At 34.7% G+C, this 18,165-nt stretch overlaps 1 long non-coding RNA gene across 2 annotated transcripts; it reads left to right on the forward strand.

The window, feature by feature from the left end:
- The first annotated feature begins 219 nt into the window (after nt 1-219).
- Nucleotides 220-4,573, forward strand: LOC102583691 (uncharacterized). 2 transcript variants are annotated; one of them, XR_001471690.1, is made up of 4 exons: nt 220-500; nt 700-768; nt 1,972-2,143; nt 4,340-4,573. It is a non-coding gene; the product is annotated as an uncharacterized lncRNA (long non-coding RNA). The 2 variants fall into 2 exon arrangements; XR_368538.2 differs by lacking the exon at nt 700-768.
- Nucleotides 4,574-18,165: the final 13,592 nt, after the last annotated feature.

The raw sequence follows: 18,165 nt of genomic DNA on the forward strand, positions 1-18,165 counted from the left end.
TGTAAAAATATTGTTTGACTCTCCAAATTTTATTAGTGTCACATAAATTGGAACAAAATGATTAACATATATTATTTGAAACTTATGTAGAATTTATACTAAAATACAATAATTAACAACAAATATATGAAGTAGTTCAACAAATCTAACCATTTTAATATTACAGTAAAGCCATTTATTCTACTATATATATTTATTAGTTAAATATCATTAGGAATATCTTAGGGTAGATTCACAAATCTCATTTTCCCCAAAATACCATTCTTCGTTCCAAGGAAACCCTATCTCCTTCATACCTTTCCCCGTGAAGTTCAACTAGCGATTTCTCCTCTCCCTTTCCCTACGCCCTAGTAGATCGACTCTATACAAAGAGAATTTGAAGAAATGAACATGAATTTTTGCTTGGGTCCTTAAGATTCTGTGAAAATGGACTCAGGTGACGATTATTCGGAAATCAGAATCATGTAATTCAGCTACTGATGCTGAGAAAACGGGTTCAGGTAATTTTTCTTTACTTCTTTCTACCTTTCATAGTTAGGTTAATTATTTTGACTATTTGTTCCTCTTTCGTGGTGAATATTCTGAAATTTTATAGTTTTATTGATGAGATTTTGGATGTATTTCATGTATTAGTGTTAAGTTTTATATAATGAGTGCTAGAAATTGTTCTCTTATAGATTCACCATATGTTATCCCCAGGGGCGGACTCACGTTGGTTCCAGGGTTCACCCGAACCCCCTCGGCAAAAAATTACACTGTATATATACGGTAATTTTTTGTATTTATGTGAATATATATATTTTGAACCCTCTCAATAACAAGGAGAAAGAGATAGCCCAGTGGCATTTTCCTTGAAAATTAAGTCTCGTGTTGAGGGTTCGAATCCCTGCATTAGCGTTTTATTTTTTTCTTTTTCAGTTTCAGTTTTTTTTTTTTAAGGTTTCAGTTCTGTTTTCACGTTTTTTTTAGTTTTTTATTTTTATAAAACATGCTAAAAGTGTGGTTTTAAACCCAAAAAATTCAAGGGTCCACCACTAAAACTAAATACTACTACTTTCTTGAAATTTTGTTTTGTTGGCTTATATATACACGTTTATACTTTTATTTTTAGAACCTCCTGAACGAAAATTCTGGGTCCGCCACTGGTTATCCCTATTTACAACGCTCTTAGATACAAGAGAAGGGTTTGTTTGTATAGTACTTGATTTGTTTTGTTTGGTGAGTTGGAACATGAACAAATGAAGCATCAAATGATGTCAGAAAAATGTGGTTTAGATCAAGAAAATCAATGGTCTCTACCTTTGTTGAAGTTTGTGTCTCTCATATTTGCCTTTTTTTTTTATCGTGGCATCATTTTAGTCAGCTACACCTCGATTAATTCTCTCTATGGACTAGCTTCATGTTATGTCAATTCTCTCCAACATATTTGGAAAGGGCTACAAAAATTGTGAGTATGAAGCCATGGACTGATCAAAGTGGCACCTCTGATTGTTGTTTTTGCACAAAGATTTCTCATTCTCCAAATGTTGTGACATTCAAAGAAAAATATAATCTCACTAAACAAAAACATGATAAAGATGACATAAAAGATTTCTCATTTTAGCTTTTCTTCAAGAGTCGCTCTAGTGTTTCTTCCTCCTTCTTGAGGATTTTTTTTGTTATGGAGAAGAAAAGTATTAGTTGTTAGAGCAAGCTAATGTGAACTCTTATATATTCAATATGAGTATGTAAATATAATAGAATATTGAATATGTGATGAGATTCTTTACCTTTGTAATTGTGAGTATGTATGTGTGCTTTATGTATCTCTGTATTTTCTCAAGGATATAGGATCATGAATAATCTGTCATAATGATCTCATCATCTGTGTATTAATGTAGAGCTTAAATTCTATGCACTAATAGTTTAAAAGATATCTATACAATTAAATCTCATTAAAAAAGTAATTAACTAAAAGGTGTTTTATCATAGTTTGAGGACGTGGAAGTTCAGGAACCACGTCTCAGCCAGAAAATACAACCAATAGGGATTACCGAGGTATCTCTAGAGACGGGATAATCATGTACTTCAAGAGAAGGGCCTCTACAAACAGGACAAGATGTTCCAAGAACAAATGGTTGCTATCATGACTAGAATGCAATAGGTACTTGTTTTCACCTTCTTTAAAAGTCTACTCCTTTTCTTGACAATTCTTCTTTCTTACTATTTGATAATTATTTTGTGAATTGCTCCATATATGTTGTTGAGTTGCTCTTTTAAATCTGGTTTTCTTTATGACGCATACGAAGTGTTTGAAAAAACTTCTGAAATAAAGTAAGCATGAAAAAACTGTTAGTGTAGTGTTCTTGATCCTCTTTTCTTTTTTAGAAAAGGGTGTTGTTGTTGTTTTTATTTTCAACAAATTTTGTATGACTTTGTTACTATAAATGACTTTCATCTTTGTGGCATTTGAGAAGGATGGAGGAACAAAACCTGTAAGATTGTTACTTTCCATGTTTAAATCTCTCAAAGTTTTTGGATTTCCAATGACTTTTGAGATTTGTCCCTTTAAAGCAATGAAGGCTAAAACCAAAGTAGCAAGACTGAAAATGTTATGAAGAGAAGAAGGTACTAAACTAGTGAAACTATTATTTGTAAGAGAGAGAACTTAAAGGTGAAAAAAGTCCCAACCACAAGAAGCATCATGAAACCACCAATAGGACAAGTGTAGTATTAGTAGTCATGGCAAAAGAAACAAACTGCAAACTGACCTGAGAACTTAAAAGAGTTAAAAGTCTTAAAAAGCAACAAATATACTACTTATACATGAATAGCTAGTAAATTGAGCAGCCAAGTGATTATATTAAGTTACGCTAACACACAAACAGAACTAGCTAATATGGTTTAAGAATGTTATGTTACAAAAATAGATGTGAGCTAAAGTGGGTGTATGAGAAAAGGCTCAAAATGATCCTTTATCTTTGAACATAGATTTAAAGTGATCCTTTATATATTATATGGAGCACTAATAGTCCTTTAAGTTTGCAATAATGGAGTACATTCAGTAGTACTCCAAATATAAACAATAAAATTTTAGTGGCAGCTGATGACATACAAAAGTCAAGCCCATCTGCAGATAGCAGACTTAAATTGAGGAACTGAAGAACTTTGAAAAATTCCTTATGAAGGGACTGCATTCAAGGAATCACCTGAAACATTATATTATCTTTGCTTAGTTTGTTAATGATTCTCAAAATGGAGAATTTTTAAAAGAAGCATTTTGTCGGATACCTCAAACTACCAGGATTGACATAACCATTTATGTATATGAGAAAAAGAAAGTAGCACCTATTTCTTATTGCAAGAACTTGATGTGGCAAAAAAAGTAGGAAAAATACCTAGCTAATGAATTAACTATATGAACTCTCACCTTTGGAAATTATATATGAATCTGAAAAGTGAAACAATGACTATCTTTCTTAAAAAGTTTGTATAATTCTTTCCGGCTGTATCAAGTAAAAGGTTCTTTATCCCTCTTCCTTTATGTTCACTTGAGATAAAGGTTGCAAACTACAAAGCATCACAACTCATATTCTGGATCTCAACATTAGAGTTCTTATGTGGTCTAAACCTTGAGAATTGAATAGATGCTAGTTAGCATCTAAAAATACTTGCTTATAATAGCTCGATCCTTTGAAAACCCTTGAGCATCACAGATAGACCTTGCAAATTACATACCTTTGTTGTTAGAAGCATAATTCATAAGGTGTTATTTTGTCGTCTTTTTATTCAATACTTGTCAAAATGACATACTTGTTAGGCTGATTTTTTTCTTAAAATTTCTTGAGGTTGTCTAAACTTGTACAATTTTAGTATTTCAGAAATAAGTGAAATCAAGTTGGCTTAGTCCTGGTAAGGTGCATATCTCAAGATTTTGATGAATAACTTGTAGATTTCTCAGTTTATTTTGGGAAGAAGTTGAGCTTTAACAATATCTTATGTTTTTAACATGTTTGTAATTTATGATGGGTCTTGCTTCTTTACATGATATATACAAATTACCAAGTTGGTAGATGCTTCTTGAACTTGCTATTGCCTACTATTTATTATTTGATGTCTTTTTTGTTTTCTTCATACTTCCACTCTCAATTGCTTGTGCTTTCTGTATATTGTATTGTGAGCTTCTTCCTCTGACTATAACTTTTGATCCATTTTCATATTTCTTTAAATTTATCTTTAGAAGTGTCTGAACTATTATGTCATTGCTTTTTATAATCTTAATCACTCTATGTCATCCTTTTTTATTATTAGCATTATATTATGAGATATTAAAATGATTTTATCTTTCTTTTAATAACAGGAACAAGGTTCTTAAATAATGGGGCTGCCCAAGGATAAGCCTGAAGGCGTGCAATGAAGTTTTTAGATCAAATGTGTGTATGCATATAATGTCACCTATGTAATATGTAGTATGCAATTGGCTTTCTAGTAGTGGACTTATAATATTCAGCTTGAGGATGCTTTTGCAGTTTGTAAAATACTACTGCTTTTAATAGTTATATATCAATTTTAGAGAATTTTATTGCATGGAAAACTTAGTATAATTTTGTTTGTGATGTGGTTATAAATACCATTTAATGGGGACATATTTTGTGGTGACTATTATTGTAGTGCAACTTGTTCTTTAGTAACAAGGTGAAATTTGCCACAAATGAAATATTAGTTTTTGTGGCGACATATTTCATTACTAAAAGTCATTTTTCAGTAGCGACATGAAAGTTGCTGTTGATAGTTTATTTGTTTTGTGGCGACAAGAGTTGCTACTAAAAATCCTTTTTCAGCGGCGACAAAATAATTGCTACTAAAGGCCTTTTCAGTAGCGATTAAAAAGTTGCTGCTTATTTTTATTAGGTGTTCTGTGGCGACTTTATCGCCACTAAATCCTTCCTTTTTGTAGCGACTTGGACAAATATGTGGTGTAAGAAATATTTTTTGTGGCATACAATTTGAGGTATTGTGGCTACTGATGTCGCCACAGATGGGCATTTATTGTGGCGACTCTCAATTGTCGTCACAAAAAACTTTTAGCTATGGAAGTACTAGCTACGGCTCAATTGTCGCTACTATAGCTTTTTAGGGGAGACTTTTGGGGTATTTGTGGCGACAAATGTCGCCACAATAAGGCACATTTCTTGTGGTATAATTATATATGATGGTTTGAGGCTGGAGATGTGAAACCATTGGGGGTTGATTTAGTGAAGGATGCTCAAGATAAGATGAGGAGTATTCAATCTAAGCTTCTAGCAGCCCAGAGTAGACAAAAGAAGTATGCAGATCATAAGGTAAGAGACATGGCGTTTCAAACTGGTGAGAATGTTCTTTTTAAAGTATTACCCATGAAAGGGGTGATGAGATTTGGCAAGAAGGGCAAGTTAAGTTCGCGATACATTGGTCCCTTTGAGGTTCTTGAATGTGTAGGACCAGTAGCATATAGATTGGTTTTACCTCCTAACCTATCGGGAGTCCATCCGGTATTTCATGTGTCCATGTTGAAGAGATATCATGGTGACGGGGATTACATCATTAAGTGGTACTCAATTGTGTTAGACAAAAACCTCCAATATGAGGAGGAATCGATTGCAATTCTTGATCGTGATGTGCGTAAGCTAATGACCAAGGAGATTAAGTCCGTGAAAGTTCAATGTAATCATCGTCCAGTTGAGGAAGCTACTTGGGAAATCGAGAGGGACCTGCGAGACAAGTATCCCCAATTCTTCGTCGATTCAGGTACTACTTCATTCCTTCTTTAGCCTGTTTTTCCTAAGTTATCACTCGGGGACGAGTGATGGGTAAATTGGTATCTATTGTATTGATCGGGTTTCGTCGTTATAGAAAAGCCAGCGGGGAAAATTTTTGGGCCGGAAAACTTTTTCATAGTTACTTCAAATTTCCCAACCTAGTCCAGATTTGGATGAAATCGGAGTCTTTGAAGTGTAGGGAAATCTGGTAACAGTCGAGTGACTTATTTATGATTTTGATTACATGAGTACTTAGATAAGTTGTTAAGGAACCCGTACGACTTTACGGAATTGAATTCAGGTGAGTAGAACTCCCGAAACCGATCTTAGCGTGAACAGTATTTTCTGAGCGTCGTTTGTTAAAGATGTGTTATGAAATGGGGGTCTTAGAATTATTAAAATAGCTCATTGTTTCGTGCAAGCCGCTTTGGCGGTGGTTTTGGTGGCACTGGCAGGGCCGCTGGACCGCTGTGGCGGGCCAGACGTGACTTAAAGTCGTAAATAAACCCCTAAATGACCTTATTCTACATATTTTGTTTTTTAGAGCTAAGGTACGAACCCCATGCAATTATTGACAGTTTTCCACCATTCTTAAGGCTAAAGGTAAAATTTTAACTCCCTGAATCCATTTTTCGATCGGGTAAAATGTAATCTAATGGGTAAATATCGATGGGGAAGGATTTTGATCTAGATTCTATGGTGAAAACAGCCCTATTTTGGGTACTTGGGATCATTGGTATGATCTAGGGTTGATGGAATTGTTAGTAATTCGGGTAATTAGTGATTGTTTATTGATTCCCGCATTATATTGATTGATTGTAGACCAAGAACAAGCAGAACGAATCCGGAAAGGGAAGGATCAAGTTTCTTAGGGTTTCAAGCTTGTTTGGAGGTAGGTGATGGTTGTGATTCTATGATTGTGTGATGTATGTTTCTTCTTGCATTGTTATGATACATGTATGTGTGTGAATGTTGCATTGTTGATCACAGTCATTGTAAATGAGATAGATGAATAACTATATGCCATGAATCACTTCTTGATTGCATGATTATTGAGAATGTACTTGTGATTGTGATTGTGGTGTGTTGATTGGATCGGATACCGCGTTTCAATTTACTAATTGGGATTGGTTGCCACGTTCTGGTATAATTATGGGATCGGTTGCCACGTTCCGACATAAACATTGGATAGGGTACCACGTTTCGGTATGCTAACAGTTTGGGTTTGGGTTCCATGAGAGGACCAATGACTTGTTATAAATGTATATTGTTGAACATGTGGATATTGTATATGTTCGGTATGTTGCATGTTTGTAATGTTGTATTGACTTGCTTATGTTACACTTAGTGGGATAGCCGTGTGATTCTACCAGTACACTGTGGTTGTGTACATCGCACTTGCTCTTATTTTTGTTGAGTATAGGGCATCTTCAATTCAAGCGGCTATTGACAAACCTCGATTAGAAGATCAGTGATCATTGTTCGAATTCAAGGGTGAGCCAGTTCTTCCAGGCTTCCATGAGTTCTCCTTTCATCTATGTCGACACTTCGGACTTAGACTTTTCTAGTTAGTTATTAGTTCATTAGTTTGGGGTTGTATCCCTTCTTGTTTAGACTTGTTGAACTTTAGATGTTTTAGTACATTGACTTTCAGGTTCTAGGTGTATTTTCCGCATTGTTTAGTTGTTAGATCTTTTGGAAGTTTATGGGAACTTCAGTCTTTAGCTATTTAACTTGCTTCCCTAACTTAAATGCTTTAGCTTTTGGTTTAGTTGTTTGGTTGGGTTGTAGTAGTGGTTCTCCCACCGGAGGGTTAGTGTGGGTGCCAATCACGATGGTCTGGATCGTGACAAGCAAGGAGTGCTTACATAGGCATTTGAATAGGATTTAGAGTTTGAATAGGCATAGGGACATGCTAAAGGAAAGACATCTGATGCAATTTACATAATGGTTTTGGTAGCATAAGTTTACAGTATTTTAATTAAGAGGTATAACATTGTCTTCCAGGCTAAAAGTTTTGATCCCGAAGTTGTTATCTTCTTTAGAGGATTCTGCAAAATTTCTTTTTTAGAGGATCCATGAGGAAGAGTTTAGGAAGGAAGCTTGAAGAGATGAATATATAACCCTAGTTGTAGTTTGAATAATCAGTAGCTGATCTGATATACTAGATATTTATTTTCTAGTTTGCTAGTTTCTCTGGTAATAAATTCTTGTTATTTTTTTTTTACAAAAATAGAAAGTAGGAATCTCAAAGAAGAAAATAAAAGAGACCATGGGTGGACTTACTACTAGATATCAATGGAAATAGATATTGCCAAGGAGTTCGCCAAAAAGAAAATAGATGGAAGAATAATAGTAGAACCCAAAAGAAAAGAACTCAATTTAATCACTATCAATAATAAATTTATAAGTGCATAAAACCCTTATGTGAGACCTAATTAGTGTTGCATCTTTGCCTCCCATGTGAGTTCCTTCCACTTGTTTGGTAGCGAAATAAAATTTCTAAAAATGATTTTCCACTTATCGGATAGTTTTTCCTATTGAATTGGCTTAGTTGGCCTTCCTTTACCATTTGAGATCTCTATTTCATCTTGCTACTCACATAATTCTTCATTTTTTCAAGACCTTTTCCTCCAGTCTTGCAACAACCTTTCCTAGTTCTAGAGGAATCACAGATGAAAAGCATAGTCAGTTTAAAGTACTACTTAAAATAAAAAAAATTACATAATATATATAGATATTTACACATATGCCTGTAAGGCTCGAGATAAAGACTAAAAGAATTGATAATATAGCTTTAGTTTGTTGTATCATAACAGACAACCGAGTTAAGAAATTCAAAAACAAAACAGAGAGAATATAAAAGAGATAATAGCCTCTCTTTTGATCATTCAGATCATTCCCGTTGGTTATAAATTTCACATATTACATAGAATACCGTTAGATTCCAAAGGTGTAGATCAAAACACCTATTCATTCAGATTAAAGTTCAAATTACGCATATGGACAAAATAGGTACCTTCACATATCTAGTTTATATGAAACGATGAAGGGTTAGTAATATAACCAAAAATAAAAATGTTAGACATCACAAAGTTATGTCAATCTCGTATAATTCAGGAAAAAAATGGAAAAATCCACAGTCAAAGATGAGTAAGTGCTAGATGACTAAATCAAGTGACAACTCGCAACCAAAATTTTCAAAATATAATAGAACACGAAGGATTAATCGAAGTTTAATGAATTTTTTTCTAATCAGTGCATATTGTCAGCGATCATCAATTTATCAAGTTGAAATAATCTAGAAGCAGCAATATTTCAGGAAAAGCCATCAGAAAAGAAAAGCTAAATTTGAGAATCTCAAAATTTACCTTTTTCTTCTTCTATTATTAAAAAGAGAATCTGAATCTATTGAATCAAGTAAAAGCTAGTCAGATAAATTGTAGATTTTTAATACTGTTATGGAAATAAGATCCACACCCTCATTCTATAAGATCCACACCTTCATCATATAGTGTGCTCATGTCGTTTCCTTACTTGTCATAAGAAAAAACAACAATCCTTTTGGTGACAACATTAAAGATGGAACAAACTAGAGGCCTATCATAGATATCAGATGAGGGGATGCTTAGCAACTTAAGGTGCAAAAGGGAAGGAACGTTTTTTCAAATCCTACCTTTACTTCGTGAATGTAAAACAAAATATATTCACATGAGGGGAACTCAAAAGGGCTGTTCCTTTTCGAATTTTATATTCCTTTAATGTATTTTACTAGGGACCAAAGTGAATAAACAGGGAACTATATGAAATAATGATTGATTTGTAGAACAGACGAAGAACGTCACCTACAACTTCACATTACTATTCAATTATTGTCACATTTTCTTGCACTCTATGTATCACGACTTAGATATAGAGAACTACTCCTATTCTAGTTTTTTTTACTAAAGGAGAAAGACAACACTGAATTGCTCGAAACATCTAATTTTTGCATTAGCACAATGCTAATGATACTTGTCTTTGGTGGGGGTGGGGTCTATCAAGGAACAAAGTGAAGGGGACAAACATAAATTTAGCAATAGGTCTGCTCAAGATAATAATTTTCCCTTCATTAATTAATGTTTGTCAAAGAATAGTTCTTGTCTAAGAGAACTACACTTATCTATTGAGAACTTGGAATTTTTTTAAATTTATCAAAATGTAGAGATATCAAATGATAATTGCTAAATACAGACCAAAAGAAAAAACAGAAGAAATAGACATACAACCAAATTTTAAGGAGTAAATATTTTAATGATTAAAATAAGTCAATATAGGTAAACTGAATCATTTCAACTGCCACTAACGATTGAGAGCCCTTGAAATATATTGTAAGTGTAACTATCATAGTTGTCAATTAGCAGTGTGCCCATAAATTCTAACATAGAAATTGGCTCTTGTAAAATCTTTTTTTGTACTCGATGCATTCAAATATTCTGGCACCAAATGACTGGAAATTAATACCTTCCTTTCCTTATAGTTATATTTTTGGACTGCAATGGAGTTAACAAATCAAATCATTTGATGAAAAAGTATACCTCCATTTGGCGTAGAAATTACTTGTTTTCAAAATATTTTGGTTCATTTTTTTGGGCTTTTTTCTTGTCGGTTGGTGGGTTTGTGGAGGTGGTGAATTTGAGTCAATGATGATTTAATGGAAGATTTGAAAGGGCGAGCATTGGTGTGTGTGCAACCAGCAGATTTCAAAGGCTAAGGCAACGCGTATGTGTGCACAACAAATTCAAAATTATTTACCGATAAGTCATAAGAAAAAAAAGAAGGGAGGGTAAAAGAAACAAAAGAAATGGTGGAAAGTATTCCCTCTGTTCACTTCTATTTATCCACTTTGGACTTTGCATGCCCCTTAAAAAGGAACGACAGAAATGAGTTTTTACAATGATACCTAAAATGTTCGATTAACTTAGTTAATACATTTTTCTTGTCTTCACTTGGAATTAACATAAATTATCCAATCAAAACAATCCTCTAGCCCTCAAGACTCTATCAATGTCAAGACTAAAAGCTCTAATTTCTCAAGGCGTCTGCTGTTGCTAACATCTAATACATTTCCCTCATGAACCAAATCAAATACATTATCGTGAAAGAGAAACGAGTGATCTAAACTTAAATATAATGGGACAAGATACTTGTAGCAATGAATTCATTAAATGGTGAAGTGATATTCAAACATAGGATAACATTCATATAGTCATATTCCTTTCAACAATTCTAGCTTCAAATTTACCAAATCCCCCACCAATATCAAATTCAATTCTAATTACTCCACCATTTCCAACATTGCTAACACATCATCAATTAAAAGATTATTCTCCCCCTACTATCCTTAACATATCTCCGACTATCATAACCCCACAACTTACTATATAAAAACAACCAACACAATCTCTTATAAGTTTCTTAACATTCAAGCAAGATAAATTCATGCAACCAATACCACTCTAACCATAAATCTTTCCACTATAATTTTTTGAAGGCGAATTATGAAAATAAAGTATACCAACCTTTGAAATTGTCTTTGCAAAGCATCTTTTTCTTTGCAAAGACTCGCAGCTAATGAGAATAAGTTTCTTTCCAAGACTCCAACCATCAGGACAAGGCCCATTGATATTGTAATTCATTAATTGACAAAGAAATCCAGAGATTGCATAGAAGAATGCCCTATAGAAGCAACCCCTTTAGTGATTTCAGTTCATGAGTATTTACCCAAAGGAATCAAATGAGTCTGCAAGAAAGTTCTCCCTTGAATTGAAATCCTGAAACTAGAAAATAAAATTTTTCATATCCTAAGATTTATTATACAAATATACAATCTTAATCTCTTACTAGAGACCCTCTTTTTTAAGAGCACACAATCCTTTTCAAAAATAACAATGATGGCTCTTAACATGATAAGATTAGCAATTAGACCTCGAAATAAAGGAACCCACCAAAAATTGAACCAAAATGCAACCCAATACTTTTAATAGTAGATAGATTGACAAGCATATTGCAAAGCATTTTAGATACGAACTCTACATGAGATAAAAGAAAAAAGAGAATCATAAGTTGCTAACCTTTTCAGTTTGGATGGCAAAAACTTACTCTATAGAGAAAATGATAAAGAGAGGGAATTGATTATGTTAAACCTTAAAATTTTGTGAGTTGGGGAGAGATAATTTTGTCCTTTGAGAAAAAGAGGAAAAAAGTCAAGGGAATTTTTCCCGCTGGTTCTAAAATTTTGAGTTTAATTTTCTAAGTAACCCATAAAAATGTGCTAATAAAGCCTAAGAAGATGGTGCTACTATTGTCTTTTTCACATCTTTGCACTATATTTCTCATTTAATCCTTTTTTACCATTTAAAATCGTGAGAGTACCATTTAAAATCTTGAGAGATAGAATTAACTTAATAATAAAAATATAAATAATTGAGATGATATATAATATAGGGATAAGGGTCTGAAAAATACCCCAACTTTGGTCGGATTTGCTGTTGCGATACTAAACTTTCATAATGACCTATTACCTCCCTAGACTATTTAATACCGTATTTTAAACATATATATTTGCCACGTGGACATAAAAAATAATGCAAAATTATAAATAGTAATGTGTCCACGTGGACACATATATACCTTTAAAATACACTATTAAATAGTTCAGGGGGTAAAAAATACGGTATTAAATAGTCTAGAGAGGTAATAGGTCCTTATGAAAGTTTATTATCGCAACAGCAAATCCGACCAAAGTTGAGGTATTTTTCAGACCCTTGTCCCTATAATATATTATACTAAACAATAATTGTTAAATATCTTTTATTAGATAAAAATGTAAAAATATGTAAAATTGATAATATTATTTATTTAAATTCAAAACTCCTAATATTATGAAAATACAAGATAGTCATGTGCATTTATATTGTAAAAAATAATTAGTTTTCCTATCATATTTCTACATAACTGAATTTGTAGGTCATACACACGATATTACTAAATCCTCATTTATTTGCACTTAATAGATATCTTAATTTTAAATTATTCATATTTTAATCACTAAATGTGTTGGATTTTTATGTTACAATAACTTAGTGGATCCGAACAGGTCTGGATAAATAATGTTTGTTATAAAGTCCTACAGTCCAAGTTCTTGCATGGACTACCCTATTTTGACGGTCTTTAATTTTTATTCCGCAAATTGATGATCTTTAATTTTTGTCCCTACTGCTTATTTAATGACAATTTATTTTCCAAAGAATCCTTAATTTTGTTTGAAAAATATTTTTAGATAATGTTTACAATTGTTATCCTCAACCAAACCATTGTTGCCCATCACTGCAACCACTTTTCATCACCACTAGCCACTATTTACAAGCAATGCTATCAAACATCATTACCATAACAAACATAGATCACTACTGACAATCACCACCATCAATTATCATTATATATATTTTCTATAATGACCCGGAAGGTCATTTTGGAAATTTTTTTAAAATTACCATTTTACCCCTCCCAATATTGACCCCGAATCATTTCTAAACTTTGAGTAAAAAGTTGTGAATTATGTAAGTTCTTGGTTTCGAAAGGAAATTTGTTAAAAAAGTAGTTTTTGGTGTCTTTTTGAGTTTTGAGTGTTGGAACCGAATTCTATCAATTTCATGAGTTCTGGAATGTGGAATTTGGCCTAATGGAACTGTCAGTTTCAGATTTGGAGTTTTTTTGAGGATTTGAGCTCCTAAGTTGGGACTTTGTGAAATTTTAGCATTTCGCTTCAGTTGAAATTTGGGGTTCGAATGCTCGGATTAGAATTCTATGAGTTTCATGGATTCCGGGAATGATTTTATGCCTCGGTGAGGTCTTGGTTGAATTTTCAAAGGTCTCAAGCTTGATTTAGCCTTTTTATGCGTTATGTTCATTTCTTGAGACTTTCATAATTTTCAGGTCAAGGAGACCTCGGATTCGTATTTCGATGGTTCCATTAAGTCTAAAACACCGAGTTTAGTGAAATTGCATATATGGCTTGTTTGTACGGGATTCCGAACAAATTTGAGGGTCATTTTGATGTTTTTAGTGTTGGCTGATTTTTCTGGTGCCTGGGATTTGTTGTACCTAGCGTTCACGAAGGGTTAGTCACTTTCATGACCTTCACAAAAGTGAAGGGTTGATCGTAAAAGCAAAGGGCCAGGTGGCCTGACCATAGCGATTGCAAAAGGAAGTTCACTTCCGCGACCATCGCGAAAGTGAAACCCTGTCACAACCCAGGGGTGCCCCCTAGATGTAACATGGCGTATAGGACCCCTAAAGACCCCATACAAGCCACTTAGCATTCATAACATGAGAAATAGAATAATAGAAATAAGACAATAGTCCAAGTCCAATAGTTTTATAAAAGAAAAACAGAAGTCTAAAACATTTGTCTCATTAGCCATCTAGTACAATAGAATGAAATTGGGCCTAGCCCATACATCATGTCAAAAACTGAAATACAAGAAGTAAACTGAAACAATGAAAATCCATCATGACTCACCAAAGCTTGGGAACCTCGTAATCAACCACTAGCCACGAAACTGAGAAACCTGATTGTCGGACCTTACATTTGGGGAAAAGTAGGTAAAAGTATGCATTAGTACAAAACAATGTACCAAGTATGATAGCTATGCATAAAACATTTATATCATGCTAGAGGGAGGTATTGCTTGCCCTCTCTTCCTTTACCCGTAAGCATCGGGAAATCCCTCATTTTATGACCACTCTTACCACAACTAAAGCAACCATCCTTGCCGGCTAGGCACTTACCCTTGTGCTTCTTTCCACACCTAATACAAGTAGACATGGGAAATGAAGATCCACTACCATTACCTCCTTGATGCTTAGAGTTAGACACCCTCTATTTGTTGAACTTAGGAGGAGCATTGGAGGAACCTTGACCAAAACACTTTTGTCGAAATCTGGGATGACCATGTCCATCGGACCTTGCATGAGAGAAATTACCATCAACAGTTTTATCCCTCTTTGTATCCCTAGACTTTTCCTTAAGTTTCTCCTTTTCAATCTGTTGTGCATGAACCATGAGACGAGAGACGTCTATGTCATTAATGAGCATAACGTTCGACACTCTTTAACCATCATTTCAAACACACCCCAAACGAACTTACTCATCCTTGCCCTTGATCGGCAACCGTTGTTGGAGCATATTTAGAAAATTGTGTGAACTTTAGAGCATATCCCCTCACACGCATACTCCCTTGTCAAAGGTTAATGAACTCAAGCACCTTGGATTCCCTCCTAACAAGGGGAAAAACCTATCAAGGAAAGAGACTTTAAACTTTTCCCAATCAGGAGGACCTGCATCTTCCCATCTCTCTTCTTTCCATTGGTTATACCAAATTTGAGCTACACCCTTAATTTGATAAGCGGCCAACTCCACCTTTTCCACCGACATCACTCCCATGATCATCAAGACCTTGTAGGCCTCATCAATGAACTCTTGAGGATCTTCTTCAACCTTAGAACCATGAAACTCCAGATGATTCATTCTAGTGAAGTCCCTCACTCTAGATGCCGACGTACCCACATTTCGGTTCACGGGAACCGCAACCTCCTTATTTACTTGGGCCATCACGGCTTGAGCCAACATTTGAAAAACAACCCTAAACTCTGCACTAGTAACTTGCTCGGCCAAAGGATCGACCAGAACTTGAGGAGCTTAGGGAGGAGCTTCTTGTTACACATTCTCCCTCACATTTCTTCTAGCATAAGTGTCACTCCCCGAGCCTACACCTCGGACGTGGCTGGCACTCGAGAACCATTGTTGGCCCCAAGAGAACCCTTGACCTGGCTTACTTACTCAGCGGAAGACTTAAAATCATTAATACAAGGATTCAATGCATCTCTACTCAACTGTTAAATAAAATAACTTAGAATGTTTAAAAGTCAACATTCAACTTGGCCAAAATGGCAACTCAAGTCTTAACATATGAAATGATAATGTAAAAACAACTGAACTACTAATTGTCTATGAAGCCTCTAAAACAATGAGGGATGTCGGGACAAGACCCTTGATCATCCTAATAATAAATACTGAAAGCAAAGCAAAAGGAGTCCTCCGGAATGCAAAGAGGCTCACCAACTGACTCTAAGTGCTCAACTAGATCAACGAGGCGCTGGGTAATGATCCTGGTTACCTGTGTCTGCATCATAAGAAGATCCAGGCCAACTGGCATCAGTACATTGATTGTACGAGTATGCGAGTTGGAATGCTAAACACAACATATGCTTGAAAAGAATCAGAAAGAAACACTTACCTTGGCTTCACTCAAATCCTGAATAACTTAACTCAATATAAAGCAATAAAGCATATGCGATGTATAGAAAGCTTTAAAAACAGTGGAAAACAACTTAGTTCGTTAAAAAAATGCAATAACAAACTCAACTTTACTCATATAATAAAGTAATATAGTTTTTGTGGGAGATTCTCTAACCGACAATCACCACTATGCGCCTAAGTGGTGATACAACGTCTTGCCCACGCTACCAGAACTGTCGTATACTTTGCCGTCATATAGAACGCCTTAACTAAGTGGATCCACTAGTCTATGCTAAAAATCAACTTAAGGAGTCATCTAAAAAGTATGATCCTTTACTACCCATGATGGCTACATGGTTTATGAAAACTTGAGTTAATATGAAGTCGCATCCCCATATCGGTGCTCAATACTACTCCCAAAATATACTTAGCTCCTATGTTCTTAAAAACAAACTTCTTTCTTTGGTTTGAGATAATTACTCAAAACTTAGCTTAAAAGCTCTCTTGGAATCGATGTTCCCTTTCTTGCTCAAATGTGAAAACATTTCTTAACTTTTGGGAATACTTAGTTCTCATATAAATTTTTTGAGAAATGAACTCAACCCTTTATTCTTTGCTTAACTTAAAACTTAAGTCTTAAAACAAAGTTAAAATGTTTGTGAAAGACTTTTGAAAACTTCTATTGACTTGCTTCTTAACTTCTAGACTTGACTCTTAGCTTTCCTTGAATTGAATTATGGATTCAAGGTTCATTATCTCATGTTTATGGATGATTTTATGTTGTTTAGATGTACCTAAGAGTGTTGGAATCAACTAGAAAACATAGGTACATTGCTAAGGAACTAGTACGAAAAGTTGGGGAGGAATGGGAAGAACTGGCGTCCCTGGCACTCTGAGAGGCGCGGGGTGCCAGAGGGTAAAATTCAGAGATGGACCTGGGGTGCGCTGGCTGGCGCGGAACCCCAAGGGTGAAACTTCAGAGAACCTTTTGGGGGGCGCTAGCTGGCGCGGCTCCCCACCTCTTTCTCCAGGTGCATAACAATTTTTCTTGCTCATTTTTCAACTCTAAACCTTCTAAACTCTAATGGTTCTTTCCCCAAACATTTAGAATCTACTAAACCATCAAAATACATCAGAGTCTACTCGAAATCACAACTAAAATCATGAATCAAACTCAAGAAACTTCAACAACAAGAACCCACAAGATTTCAATCGAATTATTATCAAGAACTCATAGGATTTACTTTCAAAACTATATAACTTCGCTAAATTGAATCATGATTGGTGCATGGGTGAACTAACCAAATGCTATTTGATCTCACATACCTCGTAGGGATCACCCCTTGCCGAAATCCACACGCAAATCTCCAAGAAATCGACGAATCTTGAACTTTCTTCTCCTTTCTCCTCTTTTCTCTTTTCTTGCGTTCTTTCTCCAAAAACCCTAACTCTAATTTCGAAGTGTAAACTGACCAATTTCAGTTTAGACCCTTAGAAATATTACCTAAAACGAATTAATTAAGTTGGGTATGGAAAAGACCAAACTACCCTTCCAAATCCGGATTGGACTTTCCTTAATCAAACAACCCAACTTCCAAAGGACATATCTCACTCATACAAACTCGGAATCGCGCAAAATTGGCGGCGTTGGAAATATAATTCAACGATCTTTCCTACGGTATTTGGAAACACACCTAAATGATCCTGAGTTAGGAGTTATGGTCGTTTGAAATTGACCAAAACTCATTCTTAACTTAACTTGAACAAATTTCCAGATTTTCATTATTTCAAAAAAAATCACTATTTCCAATTCTTAACTTCTTCCTAGTTATTTCAATTTGCGAGATGTTACAATAAGTTCTTCGAGTAGCCATATCCTGTAGAAATAATGAAAGAAGTGGAGTTTCCTAATCATCTTGTAGACTCTCATTCATAAATTTGGACAGCTCCACACTCATGAACAAGACTCTACTCGAAGTAGCTTATGAGACATCCTAGGACCATTCTAAGCCTTATGCTATGATTACAAAGTTTGTCACGACCCAA

Source organism: Solanum tuberosum, unplaced genomic scaffold (assembly GCF_000226075.1).
Source record: "Solanum tuberosum cultivar DM 1-3 516 R44 unplaced genomic scaffold, SolTub_3.0 scf00418, whole genome shotgun sequence".
NCBI lineage: Eukaryota > Viridiplantae > Streptophyta > Magnoliopsida > Solanales > Solanaceae > Solanum > Solanum tuberosum.